General features: G+C 44.8%; 1 protein-coding gene and 1 pseudogene across 2 annotated transcripts in view; both read right to left on the reverse strand.

The window, feature by feature from the left end:
• LOC133757974 (protocadherin alpha-C2) overlaps positions 1-20236 on the reverse strand; it is a 130086-nt gene that overhangs the window by 72560 nt on the left and 37290 nt on the right. The gene's annotated exons all lie outside the window — the stretch shown is intronic.
• On the reverse strand, positions 2917-5247 carry LOC133758195 (protocadherin alpha-C1-like; annotated as a pseudogene).

Consider the following 20236-nt stretch of genomic DNA (forward strand, 5'->3'; position numbering starts at 1 on the left):
AATCTCTGCAGACACAAAAGAGAACACATTTTCTACAACTTGGTGGCAAAATATTTGAAAGTTTGGGTGAGATGAACATATTTCTGAAAAATAAAATTACAAAAATTAGAAGAGTAAAAATGTGAATAATTCTGTTAATAATAAGGACAAATGATTTCATGATTCAAACCTTCCCACCAAGAAAACTGGATTCCCTAAGAGGTTCACCAGTGAATTCCACCAAATATTTAAGAAAGTTCCCTCACCAGTCTTAACAAACACGTCCAGAGATCAGAAAAAAGGAGTTCGAGAAAGGGACAGAGGTAACTAGAGAGACAGAGATGGGGAGAGAAACTTTTGACGTGCTTAACAGGACCAGCATAACCTGGATAGCAAGTCCTGATAAGAAACGACAAACCCATCTTGACTGGTGAACATAGAATCAAAAACCCACCACTGAGATTTCTTTGTTGGTTGGGTTTTGTGTTGTTGCTCTTTTTTCAGATGTATTTACTTGAAACACAGAGTCAACCCCCCCCACACACACACACAGAAAGAGATAGAGAGAGATACAGATAGAGACAGAGACAGAGAATATCTTTCATCCATTGGTTCACCATCCAAATGGTCACACAACTGGGGCTGGGCCCGGCAGAAGTCAAGAGCTTCATATGGGTCTCCCATGTAGGTGGCAGGGGCCCAAGTACTTGGGCCATCACCTGTTTCTTTCCCAGGTGTGGCAGCAGGGAGCTCAACAGGAATTGGAGCAGCAATCAGGATGAGAACTGGCACTCAAATATGGGATATTGACATCTAGGCAGAGGCTTAGCCTGCTACACCAATGCAGGCCCCAGTTGGTTGTTTGTATTTGGAATGAACATCATTTTGAGTCTAAACAAAACAGCTATATTCTTTGCTTACAGATTCTAAAGAATAACCATTATGTGCCTGAATTAGAAAGTATATTTCTGAGGATATGTTATTAGAATTCTACTACAAAAACAGAGTATACGTAGATGGCAACCAGATGGCTGCAGGAACAGCATAATTTGGAATGGAAGAGAAAGTTTTTCTGTTTCACCGCTGCACAGGAGATTACAAGACTGTATATTCACTCCTAGATTCCAACCAAGTTTCAGATAAAGAATGGAATAACCTTCTGTTTGAGGCAGAGTTTTTTTATTTGAAAGGCAGAGTGACAGAGGGAGAGAAGGAGAGGTCTTCCATCTGCTGGTTCACCCCCCCAAATGCCTGCAACAGCCTGAGCCAGGCTGAAGCAGGAACCTGTGTCTCTATCCCGGTCTCCCTCATAGCTGGCTGGTGCCCGAGTACTTGAGCCATCATCTGCTGCCTCCCAGGCACACCAGCAGCAAGCTGGATGGGGAGCAATGGAAGTGCTTAATCCCAGATGGTCTGATTTGGCATGTACGCACCCCACACTGCAGCCTAACCCCCCGCATTCACCACAACACCACCCTGAGGAAGAAATTTTTATCCTTATCCTTTCTTCTTATATATATAAACACAGCATTAAAAAGACATAATTAATTTATATCCTGAACCATTCTCTTAAACCATCCATTACAATTGGGAATAAAATGAGTGGCCACCTTTATCACTTGGCTTTTTTTTTTTTTAAGAATAACTCTTACCAACAAATTCCTCATTTCCTGTAATACTTTCGTCAGTCAGAATCTGGAGTGTGAACCATATTCCTTTGATGTTCTGCCAAATATTGATATTTCTGATACTCACATGATATGCATTTGAGCAACGTAAAAACCTTTTAGCAATTTAGCCCACCTTCATTCCAACACAGCTAAGTGTATTCAGTCTCTGGAATATTATCATTGCCCTGCAAATATTGGAGACTACAAAAATCAATGGGTGCTCAACATTATCAGACAAGTTGTCAATACTTTCCCACTGACATTTCCCCCAGTCACTGCTTCTCCCTCTGTCCACTCAACGTACAATGCTCTTTTCCTTTCTGTTTTACAGGTTTGAGGTTCTCTATTACATAACAAGTGCTGTAATGCTGTCTACATTTCTTTTTAAACTTGGGTATACTTCAGATGCTATGTAAGCTTCCTTAGTCACAGCACTCCAAAAGGGTTTCTGAAGTAGTTACCAGCTTCAAAGTAAACATATTAACCTATGGGAAAGTCTACTTATGGAATGTATGCTTATAAGTAAAAACACATAGAATGCCAAAAACCATTCTGCCACTCTGTTAACAAATGACATTGCAGAGTGGAAAATACCCTATAAAATCTGCAAAAAAAGAAACTGCTTTAATTCCAGAAGAACCATACATTAATACAATATTGCTATGTCCAAACTATAACTTTTACGTGGACTACTTAATAAGTTGTTCAGTAAATGTCTCATGCATTCTTGCCACACTACTATGTAAAAAATTTTTCCAGGGGCTGGCGCTGTGGTATAGCAGGCTAAACCTCCATCTGTGGCACCCGCATCCCATATGGGTGCTGGTTCTATTCCCGACTGCTCCTTTTCTGATCCAGCTCTCTGCTATGACCTGGGAATGCAGTAGAAGATGGCCCAAGTGCTTGGGCCCCTGCACCCACGTGGGAGACCCTGAAGAAGCTCCTGGCTTCAGAATATCCCAGCTCCAGCCTTTGTGGCCATTTGGGAAGTGAAGCAGTGGACAGAAGACCTCTCTGTCTCTCCCTCTCTGTGTAACTCTACCTCTCAAAGTAATAAATAAGATCTTTAAAAAATTTTTTCCAGTTATTTCCATTGCAAATGGTAAGTCAAAATTTATATCTCAGAGGTAGAATTTTGTTTATAGCTGTTAAATATTATCAGGGATGCTGAGAAGGTGTGTTCAATTCAGTTGATTAAATATTACCACAGGTTTATCTAAGAAGTGTTTCTGAACACAGCTAGCAGTCATCTCCTGATCACAAGAATTCAATCCCATAAAAATTCGCTTCCCGTGGCACTGCTGTCCCCTTTCCTACTCCGTATCTGAATAAAGGATATTGGCAAGTTCAGTCCTACACCTGTAGCCAAATTGCTCAGGTCGGCAGCACTGTACTCCCACGCAACAGCAAATGGTCATTACCAGAGCCAAGCCCCATAGCGGCGCGGAAGAGATAAGTCTGAGAAGATCTCTCCACTGTAGTGATATCTACTGTGGCTGATGCCATGAAAGAACCAGAAGTCATCTACTTAGTGACAACACCTCTGATGGCAACAGCCTGGGTTCCTGCTCAACTGGATACACACAAAGAAAAGCAAGCACTCCAGAAAGAAAAGGCAAATACAGGCTGGGGCAACTATTAGATAGATACAGAATCTGGGCAGAAAGCCGCCCTCCTGGTTCCCAGACATCTTCAAACTCTGGAAGGACCTGAGGGACTGATTCGCTCAAGAGCACCCCCAAAGCCACAGAGGAAGAAAACAGTGGGTCCCTGTGGTCCTGAACTGCTACCACCACCCTCTGCTGAACCCTGTCAGTGGGAAGAACCAAGCAGGTGGTGCAGAGCTCTCCCTTGTTGGCCCAAATTCTGAAAAGGCTGGGATCTGAAGCCTGGAAGATGCGGTAGGAAAGCCAGGCACTGGAACCACTGTCTGTGTCCCCTGCTACCACTTTGGTGACCAAGTGTCCAGTTCTGGCAGAGCAGGGCACAACTTCCACTGGGACTGAGCCATTTCTGGGTAAGGGGAGCAAGACGACCAGAGCATTGTCATTCCTGCCTGCCACAAACACATGTACAGTCACCGTTGCACTTCTGGCGGGAATGCCGCTGTCCCAGCCCTCCACTCAGAACTGAAACCTCCAGAGCCGCTCAAAGTCAAAGGAAGTTGTGGCGGTGATGGCCCTGTTGGATGATTCCACTGCCACCAAGCTAGAAGCTGGTGTTCCTTCCGAGGTGACATCCAATCGCTCATAAAAAATAAGGTGTTCTTCCCCAGATCCAGGTCCTGGGCAAGAGAGGCCCCAGGGCCGCTGTTTTCAGCCATGAGAACCTCCTGCTGTAGTTGAGAGAAGCTTGGCATGTTGTCATTCAGAGCAGCGACTGACACAGCCAGTGTCCTTCGTGAGCTAAGTGGGGGCGAGCCAGCATCCCAGGTGGTGAGGAGGACCCCTGCTCCCGGTCCAGCGGCCCATCTGTCAGCAGGCTGCAGCAGCTGTCAAAGGAAGCCTTCAGCTGAAAGGGGTCCCTGCTGGACATGCTGCAAACGACCCTACCACTGGGGCCGAGGTCCTTGTCCCTCACACTAAAGAGGGCAATCACCGTGCCAGGGGCGTCGTCCTCGGGGACCAGGCAGTACACAGTTACGAAGCTCACTTCATGGGCATGACCGTTCACGTGGGCGTCAGGTACTCAGGGATGTCCAGCTGCACGTCGCCAGCAGGGAAGAGGGGTGAGTTGTCACTGGCGTCCAGGACATGAATGTTCATCTTGTGCAGCTGGAGGGGTCCTCGAACATAGCTCAAGATGCACACAGCTTTCTTTTCCTTCCTTCCTTCCTTCCTTCCTTCCTTCCTTCCTTCCTTCCTTCCTTCCTTCCTTTTTTGACAGGTAGAGTGGACAGTAAGAAAGACAAAGAGAAAGGTCTTCCTTTTCCGTTGGTTCACCCTCAAATGGCCACTGCGGCCGGCGCACCGCGCTGATCCGAAGCCAGGAGCCAGGTGCTTTTCCTGGTCTCCCATGCGGTGCAAGGCCCAAAGACTTGGGCCACAGCAGAGAGCGGGCCTGGAAGAGGAGCAACCGGGACAGAATCCGGCGCCCCGACCGGGACTAGAACTCAGGGTGCTGGCGTCGCAGGCAGAGGATTAGCTATTGAGCCACGGCGCCAGCCGATGCACGCAGCTTTCGCCCTGCACAGCCGCTCGCGGTCTGACTGCTCCTGAACCACCAAGCTACCACTGGCCAGGTCCACCCCGAGGTAGGGCTCGCCCTGGCTGGAAAGGAGGCGAAAGTTCCTTAAGGACAAAACAGCCGCTGGCAGCCTCAAGCCCGTGGCGACATTGCCTACCACTAAGCCCCACAGATGGAGAATCGCCGCCCCCCCAACCCACCATCCTCCCTCTGAGCGTCCACGCTCCACCGGCGGCGACCCGGGACCATGCTCCGAACTCCCGGAGTGCACGAGCCGCGGTGAGGAGCGAGCCCCGCCGGCCGCCTCCGCTGCGGGCAAGATGAGCAGCCACCGCCGACGTCTCGCCTCCAGCCCCGGGGTCGGCGGCCTTGGAAGGTTCGCTTTACTGGAGCTTGGTAGCCGTCTGGGCATGCGGAGCGGGCGCGGTGCAGAGGAGCGCAGCGCCGCCTAGGGGTGCCCAGTCGAGGTGACCAGCCCGGGCTGGTGGCGCACCCGCTCCAGTTTCGGTAGGCTGGGACCTCGCCCCGAGCTCCCGCTGCGGGCGCCGGGCAGGGCCGGGAAGACACACGGAGAAACCACCTCGCCTCTCCTTAAAGGGCGTTCCCTAAACAACGCCCGGAGACCGCCACGGCCCTGACGTCCCCAACCTCTGCCTGAAGACGGCAGGCACCCGGAGTTCAGCCCAACTGGGGTCCTCCCGACAACGGCTGGACAGTCCAGCCCCGGGTCCAGGGCGCTCGGACCCGCTGCCCCTACAGTGCGTGCGGAGAGCGCCGGAGGCGGGGAGAGGCGGGATGGTGGACGTGACCGACCACGCCTTCCACGCTTAAGGAAACAGGAGCCTGTGATCCAAGTGCAGGAGCGTTAGCTGTGCTGCAGTCCCAGGCTCTCCGGCAACCTATGATGCTCCGGGAACTCCCAGAGCCCAACAGAGGCGACCAGGAAGGGGCACACCAGCGAAGAGCATCCGCCTGCCCTTGCTGCGGACTCCGGCTTTTCCGGGCAGCGCAGTTCACCAACCACGCTCCGCACACAGGGAGCGCTTTGCGAGCAGCACTTGGCACGAAGTCCAGAACCAGAAACTCAGAAAGCAGCACCGAGGCAAGGTGAGGGCAGGCCGGATGCCGGTGCATCCTCCAGCTCTGCTTTTAATCCGGTCTTCCGCAGGGAAGTCGGAACCCTAAGTGGCAAAGGCTGCCTGACTCGCTCGCCTTCATGAGTTAAGGGGCTGCAAGGCACAGACGCTAGGACGAGAAATACGTGGGTCCACGTGGTTGAGTGGCTAGAGTGGACATCATCAGGACACCGCGCCGGGATGTGAACCAGCCCACAAAAATGGAATTTACTTCATCAAATTTCAAAGCCGAAACTACATGCTTCAGGGCCAGAGACAGGGTTTGCATTTCCTCCTCTTAATTTCAGCCTGCCCCCCAAGCTAACTGCTCTGGGCTGAAAGATTAGTTCCTCTGCTTTGCCATCAAGGCAGATGAAATCCACTTGGAAAGACACACTCGAGTTTTGGAAGGCCTCCTCACTTTAAGAACAGCAATCCCCCCGTTACACTGGGCTTAGGAATTCTAACCTGTATCTACCAGGACACTATATATGGGTGTCAATTAGGGCATGAGGAAAAGGAAAATCTCACAGAATCAGGATGGGAAGCCTTCACAAAAACTCCTCTAGTATCAAAGGACCTCATTTGTGTCGAGAACCCATGGCTAGCACCCACCGTGTAGGATTTGTCTCTCCATGTGCCTGACTCTAGGCATCACATTGCATTTTTATTCCAAAAGAAATTAGGATTTGTGGGGAAGCAATATTTAAGGGACAAGGATATTCCAAAGACAAGGAAGGCTAAGGATGTTTGCCTTTGGATAAGATGATCAGGTAAATATGAAAATCATAAATAAACAAAGCTTCTCTTTAGGAAGAGTGTTTACTGCTAATATTTCATTTTGTCATTTTATAGAAATGTCCACAGTTTCTCCAAATGTAGGTACATCTCAGCTTTTAGGTAAGTACAAGTATAACGTTATGTGGGTTCTGTGCAAAAACATAATCTTAATTTCTGCATAGGCTCAAATGCCAGGACTAACTAAACTTGACCTTTAGCTGTAAAGTCAGAAGGTTTCTAGCCACATCGCACAAGCTCGTATCATAGATCCTGAGGCCAAATAAGCAAATAAGCAAACTGGTACTCACCGAAGAGTGTGTCAGCAAAAGGGGATCCTACTTTAAACAAGAATTTCTTAGTAATTAAAGTTATTCCCTGGGAGTACAGTCACGTTATTTACTTATGAAAACTAAGTTAACAGATCACCATCAGGTTAAGAAAACCTTAAACATGTAAAGCAGCTTAACAACGTCCCAAATCAAGTTTAACAGATTGGGAATTCCCTGGCAGGAGAGGTCTATGTCCTTCAATTTTGTTTTTCAAGTATCTTCCTATGTCCAGAACAGGAGGTAAGTGGCTACAGCATTTTGATACACAATGCCCTCTCTCTCTCTCTCTCCTTCTTTCTCTTTCCCTTCCTTCTTTTCCTTAAACCTTTTACCAGTAACAAATAGTGAATTTCTTTCTCAAGTTTCTATTATCAAGGAACTAGTTTTTTTCCATGACATAATACCTTCTAAACCTTGGCTTTTTTTTTTTTTAATCTAACTCTAGCACCTGGCTCCTGGCTTTGGACTGGTGCAGCGCTACGGCCGTAGTGGCCATTTGGGGGGGTGAACCAAGGGAAGGAAGACCTTTCTCTCTGTCTCTCACTGTCTAACTCTGCCTGTCCAAAAAAAAAAAAATCTAACTCTAAAACTCTATACTGCGTTTACTAATTACTTTTTATCATTTATCATTATGTATTAGACTTTCAAAAATCATCTTTCTCTAAAATCTTTTCGTATTTCACCTTCAAAGTGTGACCCTCAGGACACAGTCAGACTCCAAGTTGGTTAAATTAGCTATAAGAAATCTGGATCTTCCTCTCTTTTTTTAAAGATTTTTTTGAAAGGCAGAGTTACAGAGAGAGTGAGGGAGAGACACACAGAGAGAGATATCTTCCATTTGCTGGTTTACTCCTCAGATGGATACAACAATCAGGGCTGGGCCACGCCAAAGCCAGGAACTGGAGCTTCATCTATACCTCACATGTAGGTGGGAGACACTTGGGCCATCCTCCACTGCTTTCCCAGGCTAATAGCAGGGAGCTGAATTGGAGTGGAGCAGCCAGGACACAAACTGCTGCCCATATGGGACTTTGGCACCACAGGCAGCAGCTGAACCCACTATGCCACAACACTGGCCCCAGATCCAGACCTGTCATTCTAAATATTACATATATAGTAAGAGTCCAAACGTCAGGGTCATCTACCTGCTATTCTTGATAGGCACTGTCTGAAGACAAACCAGATTTGATGGGAGTTGAAATCTGACATTTATTCATATATCAAAAGTTTTTCTTGAATGATATCTTGGGATTTTTTCCCCTTTTCCATGTGTCCAGTCTCTTTGAAGACATTTATTAGGAGCATGTTGGAGCTCTTTTTTCCATGTTCCAAAGTAATATTTTCCTAATTCTTTCACATTCTTTGTTCTTTCCCAGTTATTTTTCTCAACCTTATCAAATGTTTCTTCTTGTTCTTTGCTGTATGCCAAGCAAGGCCTTAATGTCTGTGAGAATTTTACACTTCTCTTCTATTTATCTCATAAATTGTTCAGCTCAGTTTTCATGAGATATGTTCATTGTACCCTTAAAACTCTGAAACTCAGTTTTAAGTTATTGATTCTCTGAGGCTATTTAAGACTAAGAGTTGTGAACAGAATGGGATAAAACATTTACAAACCATGCATCTAATAAAGTATTCATATTCAACAACTCAATAGTAAAAAAAAAAAAAGAAAAAACAACTTAAAATGCAGAGAGAATCTTAGTAGACATTTCTCGAAAGAAGGCATTAAAATGGCTACAATGTATATAAAAACTGCTGAAAATCACCAGTCATCGGAGAAATGAAGATTGAAAACACAAAGAAACATCAGCTCACACCTGTCAGAATGCATGGGAGAGGGTGTGGAGGAAAGGGCACCCTTGCACCCTGTTGGTAGAAAGGTAAATTTCTACAGCAATCACAGAAATCACTATGGGAGGTTTCAAAAAAAAAACTGAAAATAAAGCTACCAAATGATCCAGCAAGCCTACTAGCTGATGGTGCGTATCCAAGGGAGATGAGATCAGTATGGCAATGAGATACCTGCCCTCCCTTGTTCACTATAGCTTTCTACCCACAGGCTAAGACACAGAATCAGGCTAAATGTCTATGAAAGGATGAATGGATAAAGAGAATGTGGTATATACACTCAATGGGAAACTATTCAGCCTTAAAGAAGAAGGAAATTTTGTCATTGATGACAAGATGCATGAACTTAGAAAACATGTTAACTGATGAGTTAGGCACAGAATGACAAATACCACATGATCTCACCGTGAAACGGGAAGAAGCTGAACTCATAGAAAAGAGAGTAAAATGGTGAAATGATGGTTACCAGAAGCCATAGGAGTCTAAAAAAGTTGAAATCATGGAAGAAGGGAGTAGAATGGTGATTACCAGGGGCCAGGGCAAGGGTCGACATTGATCGAGAGTATAAAATTTCAGTTAGATGGAGAAATAAGTTCAAAATATCTATTGAGTATAACAATGTACTATATTCTTGAAAAGGACTGCAAATAGATGCTAAGTGTTCTCATCACAAAATAAGGTAAGTATGTAAGGTAGCCTGCATGTTAATTAGCTTGAGTTGGCCATTTCATAATGTATATACACACATCTCAAGATAATACTTTGTACATGATAAATATATATAATTTCCATTTGTCAATATAAAATATTAATAATTAAGTTTTGTAAATCTTTTTACTAGACCTCTAGTCAAGAATCTTGCTCACTTTTTAGTAAAAATGTTCAGGTGTGCATTCTCAGCTGTATTTTTTTTTCTTTTTAAAAATTTTTATTTATGTATGTATGCATTTCAAAAAGCACAGAGAAAGATAGATATCTTCCATCCTCTGGATCACTCCCCACATGTACACAGCAGCTGGGGCTGAGCTAGGCCAAAGCTGGAAGCAGGGAACTCATTTCAGGTCTCCCACATGGGTGGCAGGAACACAGGACTTGAGTCATCATTTGCTGCTTTCCAGGATATATATTAGCAGGAAGCTAGAATCAGGAACAGAGCCAGGACTCAAACCTAGGCACTCTGATGGGAATGCTGACATCCCAAGAAGCATCTTAACTACCGTGCCAAATGTAAGCCCCCTATATAATGCCTTCAGCCTCTATCTAGATCTCGTCCTTCCAAAAAAAAAGTATCGTTGGTTTGGCATCTCTGTGTGAATCACTGCTCTGAGAAACACCAGCTGATCAGCTCTTTCTGGGATCTTCTGAGGCAGGTCTCCTCTCTGGGAATTCTCACATTTTGATGCATTCTTCCTAGCACCTGGCTACTTACCTTCCTATACGGTTGAGTTTCAAATATATTACAGACTTTCCTCAATGAAGTCATTCTGTTTTTTGTCAACTATTCTTTAGTTTTTCATGGGTTTCATGAGGGAAAAGAACCATTGAAATATATATTTTGATTTACCCATAGTTGATATAAATCCTACTCTCTGGCTAGTTATTTAAAGTATATGGGAAGCTGGCACCGCGGCTCACTAGGCTAATCCTCTGCCTGCGGCACCGGTACCCCAGGTTCTAGTCCCAGTTGGGGCACTGGATTATGTCCCGGTTGCTCCTCTTCCAGTCCAGCTTTCTGCTGTGGTCCAGGAAGGCAGTGGAGGATGGCCCAGGTCCTTGGGCCCTGCACACGCATGGGAGACCAGGAGGAAACACGTGGCTCCTGGCTTCAGATTGGCGCAGCACGCCAGCCATAGCGGCAATTTGGGTTGGAGGGAACCAATGGAAGGAAGACCTTTCTCTGTCTCTCTCTCTCACTGTCTAACTCTGCCTGTCAAAAAAATAAATAAGTAAAAATAAAGTATATGGGAAAGTTATTGTCATTGTATTTATTTTTAAACTAATTACCCCACTGACTACTCATTCATTCTAATTATTTTTTCCTTTGATTCTCTGGGACTTTACAAGCAGGAAATTATGGAACCTTTAAATTGTATCATCTACCAGTACATTTTACCTTCCTTTCTTTTTTTTTTTTTTTTGACAGGCAGAGTGGATAGTGAGAGAGAGAGACAGAGAGGAAGGTCTTCCTTTTTGCCGTTGGTTCACCCTCCAATGGCCGCTGCGGCCGGCGCATCGCGCTGATCCGAAGCCAGGAGCCAGGTGCTTCTCCTGGTCTCCCATATGGGTGCAGGGCCCAAGGACTTGGACCATCCTCCACTGCACTCCCTGGCCACAGCAGAGAGCTGGCCTGGAAGAGGGCAACCAGGATAGAATCCAGCGCCCCGACCGGGACTAGAACCCAGTGTGCTGGCGCCGCAAGGTGGAGGATTAGCCTATTAGGCCACAGCGCCGGCCAATTTTACCTTCCTTTCTAAAATACACACACACACACTCACCACACACACACACACAAGGGTACTTTCAAAAGTTCAAAGAAAATGGAAAGGGTACTTTCAAAAGTTCAAGAAAAATGAAATTTTTTAAAGAGTTATTTATTTGAAAGAGTTACACAGAGAGGAGAGGCAGAGAGAGAGGTCTTCCATCCGCTGGTTCACTCCCCAATTGGTCGCAATGGCTGGAGCTGCGCCGATCCAAAGCCAGGAGCCAGGAGCTTCCTCTGGGTCTCCCATGTGGGTGCAGAGGCCCAAGCACTTGGGCCATCTTCTACTGCTTTCCCAGGCCATAGCAGAGAGCTGGATTGGCAGAGGAACAGCCAGGATGAACCAATGCCCATATGGGATGCCGGCGCTTCAGGCCAGGGTGTTAACCCACTGCACCACAGCACTGGCCCTGGAAAATGGAATTAAAGATGAGTTATGGAGCTGTCCCTGTGGCGTAGTAGATTAAGCCTTTGCCTGCAGTGCTGGCATCTAATATGGGTGCCGGTTCGAGACCCAGCTCCACTTCTGATCCAGTTCTCTGCTAAGGCCTGGGAAAGCAGGAAAGTCCTTGGGCCCCTGCACCCGCATGGGAGACCTGGAAGAAGCTCCTGGCTCCTGGCTTTGGATCTACGTAGCTCTGGCCATTGCGGCCAACTGGGGAGTGAACCAGTGGATGGAAAACCCCCCTCCCTGCCTCTCCTTCTTTCAAATAAATAAATAAATCTTTAAAACAAATGAAAACATGTCCATACAAAACCTTGTACATGAATGTTGGTAGCATCATATTCGTAATAGCTTAAGAGTGCATACAACCTAATTATCTATAATCTGATGGGTAAATAGATCTATTTCATATGATGGAATATATTTTAGTAATAAAAATGAATGAAGTACTTACTCATGCTGCAATATAAATGAACTTTGAAAGCATCATGCTATGTGAAGAAGCTAGTCAGGAAGGGCCTCATGTTATTTGAGTCACTTTATATGCAACGTCCAGGATAGGCAAGTTTATGGAGAAATAAATTGATTAATGGTTGCCTAGGTTGAGAGAAATGAAGGGGTATGTACAGGGGTGATAGCTAGGGGTATGAGGTATCTGTTTCAGGTGATGAAATCTTTTTTTGTTTGTTTGTTTTTTGTTTGTTTTGACAGGCAGAGTTAGATAGTGAGAGAGAGAGACAGAGAGAAAGGTCTTCCTTCCATTGGTTCACCTCCCAAATGGGCGCTATGGCCGGCGTGCTGCGCCAATCCGAAGCCAGGAGCCGGGTGCTTCCTCCTGGTCTCCCATGCAGGTGCAGGGCCCAAGCACTTGGGCCATCCTCCACTGCCTTCCCTGGCCATAGCAGAGAGCTGGACTGGAAGAGGAGCAACCGGGACAGAATCCGGTGCCCCAACTGAGACTAGAGCCTGGGGTGCCGACACCGCAGGTGGAGGATTAGCCTAGTGAGCCGCGGCGCCGGCCTGGTGATGAAATCTTTTCAAACTATTGTAAATAGTGGTTATTTGTAAATATACCATGTTTTTAGAGAGAAAAATGCAGGAGAGAGAGGTCTGCCATCTCCTGGTTCACTCCCCAATTGGCCACAACAGACGGAGCTGCGCCAAACCAAAGCCAGGAGCCAGGAGCTTCTTCCAGGTCTCCCATGTGGGTGCAGGGGCCCAAGGACTTGGGCCATCTTCTACTGCTTTCCCAGGCCATAGCAGAGAGCTGGATTGGAAGTGGAGTGGAGCAGCCAGAACTGGAACCAGCGCCCACATGGAATGCTGACATGACAGGCGGCAGCTTTACCTGCTACACCACAGCACCGGCCCCGAATGTATACTTTTTTTTTTTTTCTGACAGGCAGAGTGAACAGTGAGAGAGAGAGAGACAGAGAGAAAGGACTTCCTTTGCCGTTGGTTCACCCTCCAATGGCCGCTGCGGCCGGATCACCGTGCTGATCTGAAGGCAGGAGCCAGGTGCTTCTCCTGGTCTCCCATGGGGTGCAGGGTCCAAGCACTTGGGCCATCCACTGCACTCCCAGGCCATAGCAGAGAGGGGCAACCAGGACAGAATCCGGCGCCCCAACCAGGACTAGAACCCGGTGTGCTGGCGCCGCAAGGCGGAGGATTAGCTTGTTGAGCCACGGTGCCAGCCCGAATGTATACTTTAAATAGGTGAACTGTATGGTAAGATAATTATATTCCAATAAAATTGTTAGCAAAAAAAAAAAGAAAAGAAATATTTTTCAGACAAAGAAAAACTGAGAAAACTAACTGCCATTAGACCTAACCTGAAAGAAATGTCAAAATTTTTTCTTCAGGCTGAATAAAGATGATACAGACCAGGAACTCAGATCTTCATAAATAACCAATGTCAAAGAATAAATAATTGAGGGTAAAATAAAAGTATTTATTTCTCCTATTCTTCATTGATCTAAAAGATGCTCATTTAAAATAATAATTTTAATAGAGTAGTGGGTGATGATAGCCTGTGGTTAAGTGAGATGAATGACAGCAACATCACAAGGGACAGGAGACAGGAACTGAGGACACTCCATCATAAACTGGAGTGGGCCAGGCATTGTTGTACAGTGGGTTAAGACCCTGCTTGGGGTGCCCACGTCCCACATTGGAGTGCCCAGTTTGAATCCCAGCTACTCCATGCTTCTGATTCAGCTTCATGCTAATGAGCCTGGGAAGAAGCAGATGATGGTCCAAGTATTTGGGTTCCTGCCACCCAGCTGGGAGAGCCAGATGGAGTTCTTGGTTCCTGTCTATGGCCTACTCCTGATTGGTGCAGACATTTGGGATGCAAACTAGCAGATGGAACATACTTATCTCTCCCTCTCTCTGTATCACTCTACCTTTCAAATAAATAAATAAAACTTTATGCGGCTGGTGCTGTGGTGCAGCAGGTTCAAGCCTGGGCCAACAGCACTGGCATCACATATGGGCACTAGTTTGAGTTCTGGCTACTCCACTTCTGATCCAGCTCCCTGCTGATGCACCTGGGAAAGCAGCGGAAGATGGCCCATGTCCTTGGGCCCCTGCACCCACGTGGAAGACCCAGAAGAAACTCCTGGTTCCTGGCTTCAGATCAGCTCAGCTCCCGCCACTGTAGCCATCTGGGGAATGAACGAGTGAATAGAAGAGCTCTCTCTCTCTCTCCCTCCCTCCCTCTCTCTCTCTCCCTCTCTTTCTCTCCTCTCCCTCTGTAACTTGTCTTTGAAAAATAAATAAATAAAACTTCTTTTGAAGTACCTATTGAACAGGTAAAGCATAATAGCATTATCTGAAGGTTGATGTGGATTAGTTATAAATGTATGTTATAAATGCTAGGATAACCATTAACTTTTTTAAATGAAAGAAGAAAATGGAATCATTTAAATGTTCAGTTAAGCCAAAGAAGGCAGAGAAGAAGCCTTTGGCAATTAAGAGATAGTAACTTAAATATTTACATAATAAGATTAAATGTGAATGGTCTAAATGCAACAATTAAAAAGCAGTTTGTCAGAGTAGATTTTCAAAAACCAGCTATATGGGGCTGGAGCTGTGGCATAGTGGGCTAAGCCTCTGCCTGTGGTGCTGGCATCCCATATGGGTGCCAATTTGAGTTCTAGCTGCTCCTCTTCTGATGCAGCTCCCTGCTATGGCCTGGGAAAGCAGTGGAAGATGGCTCAAATACTTGGGGCCCTGCACCTGAGTGGGGGACCCAGAAGAAGCCCCCAGTTCCTGGCTTCAGATTGGCCCAGCTCTAGCTGTTGCAGCCATTTGGAGAGTGAACCGTGATGGAAAACCTATCTCTCTGTCTTTCCCTCTCTCTTTCATTAGTTCTACCTCTCAAATATATTTTTTAAATCCAGCTACACGTTTTCTACAAGCAATCCACTTTAAATATAACAACTCTAATAAGTTAAAAGTAAAGAGATGAAGAAAAATACACCACATTAACACAAACAGAGGAAAACGTCAAATAATTCCAACTTCAGAACAAGGAAAATTATTAGGGCTAAAAAAAGAACAATCTGTAATAACAAAAGGCTTAATCCTCCAAGAATACATAACATTTTCAATTTATATACACCTGAAAAGAGTCAAAATACACAATTTTAGTGGGGGACTTCAAAACCCATTGTTAGCAACTGATATATCAACAGGGCATAAAATCAGTAAAGACAGAGACCTGAATAACACTATCAATCAACTGCACATGAATGACATTTAGAGAGCACTTTATTCAGAAACAACAGAGTACACATTCTTCTATATTTCACATGGAACTTCCACCAAAATATAGCATATCATGGATCACTAAAAATATTTTAAACAAGGAAAAAATAGAAATCATACGAATTATGTTTTCAGATAAAGGTGGAATTAAACTAGAAATTAATAATAGCTGGAAAAAATCAATGAATATTTGGGGGCCAGCACTGTGGCATAGTGGGTGGAGCCACTGATGAATTCCTTTAGAGACACAAATCTCAAAATCCACACAAGGAAAAATAGGCCGCATGATCAACCCTCTATCTATTAAAAAAATAACCTTTCTTTTTTTAAGACAGAAGCTGCCATTAGTCTAAGGTCACAATGTGTTAGATTCCCAAAAGCAAAGCAAATTTCCTCATTTCCAGTAAGTTTTACTCAGTGTTTGTAACTATCAGTAACTTGTAGCTGATGGTTCCCCCTCCACACCCCGTACTTATCTCTACTCTAGAAACTCTGCCCAATAAACTCAGGGGCATTTCTCCTTCTGTTTTGTGGCAATTACATTCCCCCAATAAAGTTCTGGCACTGGAGATAAAAGCACAAAGCCCAGATGGCTTCACTGGTGAACACTACTAAACATTTAAGGAAGAATGCTACCAATGCTTCATAATACTCTGTAGGAAAAACAGGAAGAACACTTCCTAACTCAGCCTCTGAAGCAAGCATTGCCCTTATAGCAAATCATTTGAAACATTGCAAGGAAGGAAAACTATGAGCCAAATTCTCAGGAACGTTTTGCAAAGCCCCAATAATGAGCCCTGGAAGATGTCTGGGTCCTAATCTCAGAACCCGTGGATTTAATGACCCACATGGTAAGAGGAACTTTATAGGTATGATTAAATTAATGATATTTAGGTGTGTGGGTTATCCTGGATTATTGGGGTGGGGCCAATGTAATCACAATGGTCTTTATAACAAGGAAGCAGGAGGATCAGAGTCAGTAAGAAGATTATGGCCTGAGTAAGCAAAAGGCTGGAGTAACACAAGGAAGGAGTCACAAGCTAAGGAATGCAGGCAGCTTCCAGAAACTGAAGAAGGAAATAAAATAAATTCTCTGAAACCTCCAGAATGAATGCAGCCTGCCGACAGCTTGATTTTAGACTTCAGATCTGCAGAATTGTAAGAGAAAATGTTTGCATTGTTCTAAGCCATTAAGTCTGTGGTAATTTGTGTCCACAGCAATGGAAAACTAAAACAAACACAAATTCAAAAATCCTCAAGAAAATATCAGCAAAATGAATCTTTTAATGCATTTAAAAATATATACCACAAACCAGTGGGATTTATTCCAAGTGTGCAAGGTTGGGTTGACATTTAAAAAGCAGTCAATGTGATACAGATTAGCAGAATACAGAGAAAAATTATAACAGTATATCAATTGGTGAAGACAATCCTACATCTATCTGTGATTTAAAAAAAAAAAAGCCTTCTTGACAGGAAGCTGGCATTTAACCTAGTGGTTGAGACACCCACATCACACACTGGAGTACCTGGGTTCAATTCCCCTCTCCGGCTCCTGACTTCAGCTTCCTGCCAACACAGACCCTGGGACAAAACCCTGATGGCTCCACTGACTGGGTTCCTGCTGTACACACGGGAGACCTGGACTGTATGCCCAGTTCCTGGCTTCAGCCTTGGCCCAGCTAGACATTTGAGAAGCCAATCAGCAGATGGGAGTGCTTTCTTGCTCTCTCACTCTCCTGTCTCAAATAAATAAATACATAGTTTTTACATTCTCAACATAGGAAAACAACTTCAATTTTTTTAAAGATTTCTTTATTTATTTGAAAGTCAGACTTACACACAGAGAGAAGGAGAGGCAGAGAGAGAAAGGTTTTCCATCTGCTGGTTCACTCCCCCAATTGACCACAGCAACTGGAGCTGAGCCAATCCGAAGCCAGGAGCCAGGAGCTTTTTCCAGGTCTCCCACATGGCCCAAAGACTTGGGCCATCTTCTACTGCTTTCCCAGGTCACAGTAGAGAGCTGTATCAGAAGTGGAGCAGCTGGGACTCAAACCAGCACCCATATGGGATGCTGCACTGCAGGCATTGGCTTTACCCACTACGCCACAGCACTGTCCCCAACAACCTCAATTTGATACAAAACACCTACAGAGAACTACAGCAAACACCATGCATGTTAAAAACTGGACAATTTCCCCTAACACTGGGAGCAAGCCAAGCACGTCCTCTCTCACTATTCCTATTCAACATTGTTCTGGAAGCCCTAGATAAAACATTATGAAACGAGGAGGAAATAAAAGGTATCTAGAGTACACATGAATATTTATAAAGTTTTATTCTTAATTACTAAAAACTGGGAATGCTCAAGGTATTCATTAATGCTTGAATAGACAAATGGTGAGATATCTACACAATGGAATACTCATCAGTAAAAAGAAATGTGTTGTCAAGACACAAAGGCAATGCGTGCATACTGTTAAAGAAAAGGACATAGTCTGGAAAAACTATACATTTTAGGATTCCAAATTACATGAGATTCAGTAAATACAAAACTATAGAGAGAGTGGGGACTAGAACTGTGGCATAGCAGGTTAACCTTCCACCTGTAGTGCTGGCATCCCATATGGGCACCGGTTCATGTCCTGGCTGTACCACTTTCAATCCAGCTCCATGCTGGTGGCCCAGGAAAGCAGTGGACAATGGCCCAAATGCTTGGACCCTTACACCTACATGGGAGACCCAGAGGAAGTTCCTAGCTCCTGGCTTCAGATTGGTCAAGCTTTGGCCATTGTGGCCATTTGGAGAGTGAACCAGCAGATGAGAGACCTCTCCCTCTCTCTCTCTCTCCTTCTCTCTGCCTATAACTCTGCCTCTCAAATAAATAAATATTTTTAAAGATTGATTTATTTATTTGAAAGTCAGAGTTACACAGAGAGAGAGGAGAGGCAGAGAGGCAGAGAGGCAGAGAGAGAGAGAGAGAGAGAGAGAGAGAGAGGTCTTCCATCTGCTGGTTCATTCCCCAATTGGCTGCAATGGCCAGAGCTGCGCCGATCCGTAGCCAGGAGCCAGGAACTTCTTTCAGGTCTCCCACGCAGGTTCAGGGGGCCAAGAACTTGGGCCATCTTCCACTGCTTTCCCAGACCTACCAGAGAGCTGGATCGGAAGTGGAGCAGCCAGGTCTCAAACTGGCGCCCATATAGGATGCCAGTGCTTCAGGCCAGGGCATTAATCCACTGCGCCACAGTGCTGGCCCCTCAAATAAATAAATCTTTACAAAAAAAAAAAAACTACAGAGATAGTAAACAGTCAGTTGTTGCCAAGGGCAAGATGGGGATGTGGGAGATGGATAAGGTGAAGCACAGGATGAAACTACTATTCTGTGTGAGACCATAACAGTGAACACAAAACATCAGGAGTCTGTCAACACTGATAGAACTTCACAGCATAAAGAATAAGCCTATTGTTTATTCCATCCTAAAATAAAATGCAGAATATGAGAAATGAATTTAAATGTATTACAAATATATGAGACCACTTCAGTGAAGGGGGTGGGGTAAGGCACTGACTTGGGCAACTTTGGAAATGAGTGCATTTTTTTAAGACTATAGGCAAAAGAACTACATATGTAGTATACTCTAGTATCAAACCATTGCCCCAGAGGTACAGGCTAACAATTCTGAAGCTGCTAGAATTAAACAATTAAGTTAAAATGGATGATAAATGGTGGAGGCCAATTTGGAGTAGTAACATACAGAAAAGCAAGTAGAGGAGGCTGGAAAGATCCATGTAATAGATTAGAGGTTGAAACATCAGTATGAACCCATGCTTTGCTTACTATAGACGCAGACGGTGATATTCAGAAATATTTACAGATATGTGTATATGCACATTACATATATTTCCTTGTTCTGTTAGCTGAGAGAGCCCACAACAATACCCCAGTAGCAAAAAAACACCTAACACTCAGACACGTATTTCTTTTTTTATTTTTTTATTTTATAGCATTTTTCTTTTATATTTTTAATAATACATGTATTATATCATACATGTACAATATTATCTTTTGAAATGTCAACATATTTTTAAAATTTATTTATTTATTTGAAATACAGAGTTACAGAGAGAGGTAGAGACAGAGAGAGAGGTCTTCAATCCGTTGCTTCACTCCCCAATTGGCCACAACGGCCAGAGCTATGCCCATCCGAAGCCAGGAGCCAGGAGTTTCTTCCGGATCTCCCACATGGGTGCAGGATAGCCATCTTCTACTGCTAGTCCAGGCCATAGCAGAGAGCTGGATCAGAAGAGGAGCAGCCAGGACTAGAACCGGTGCACATGTGGGATGTGGGTTGCCAGCGCTTCAGGCCAGGGCTTTAACCTGCTGCACCACAGCGCTGGCCCCCTCAGACCTGTATTTCTAAAACTAGTCTTCAGTAAAAGGAATTCTGGGGTTATTGTAAAAATTGTTGATTCTAGGACTGGGGACAGTGCAATAGAATAGAGAGCCCAGAACAAGACCTACACAATAAGCTAATAAAAGAATAAAGACAACAAGATGGAAAAAGGATAATTTCTCAACAAGTAGTGCTAGAACAACTGGAAATCCATATGCAAAATAATAATCATAATAA

This window comes from Lepus europaeus, chromosome 4 (assembly GCF_033115175.1).
Source record: "Lepus europaeus isolate LE1 chromosome 4, mLepTim1.pri, whole genome shotgun sequence".
NCBI classification, from domain to species: Eukaryota; Metazoa; Chordata; class Mammalia; order Lagomorpha; family Leporidae; genus Lepus; species Lepus europaeus.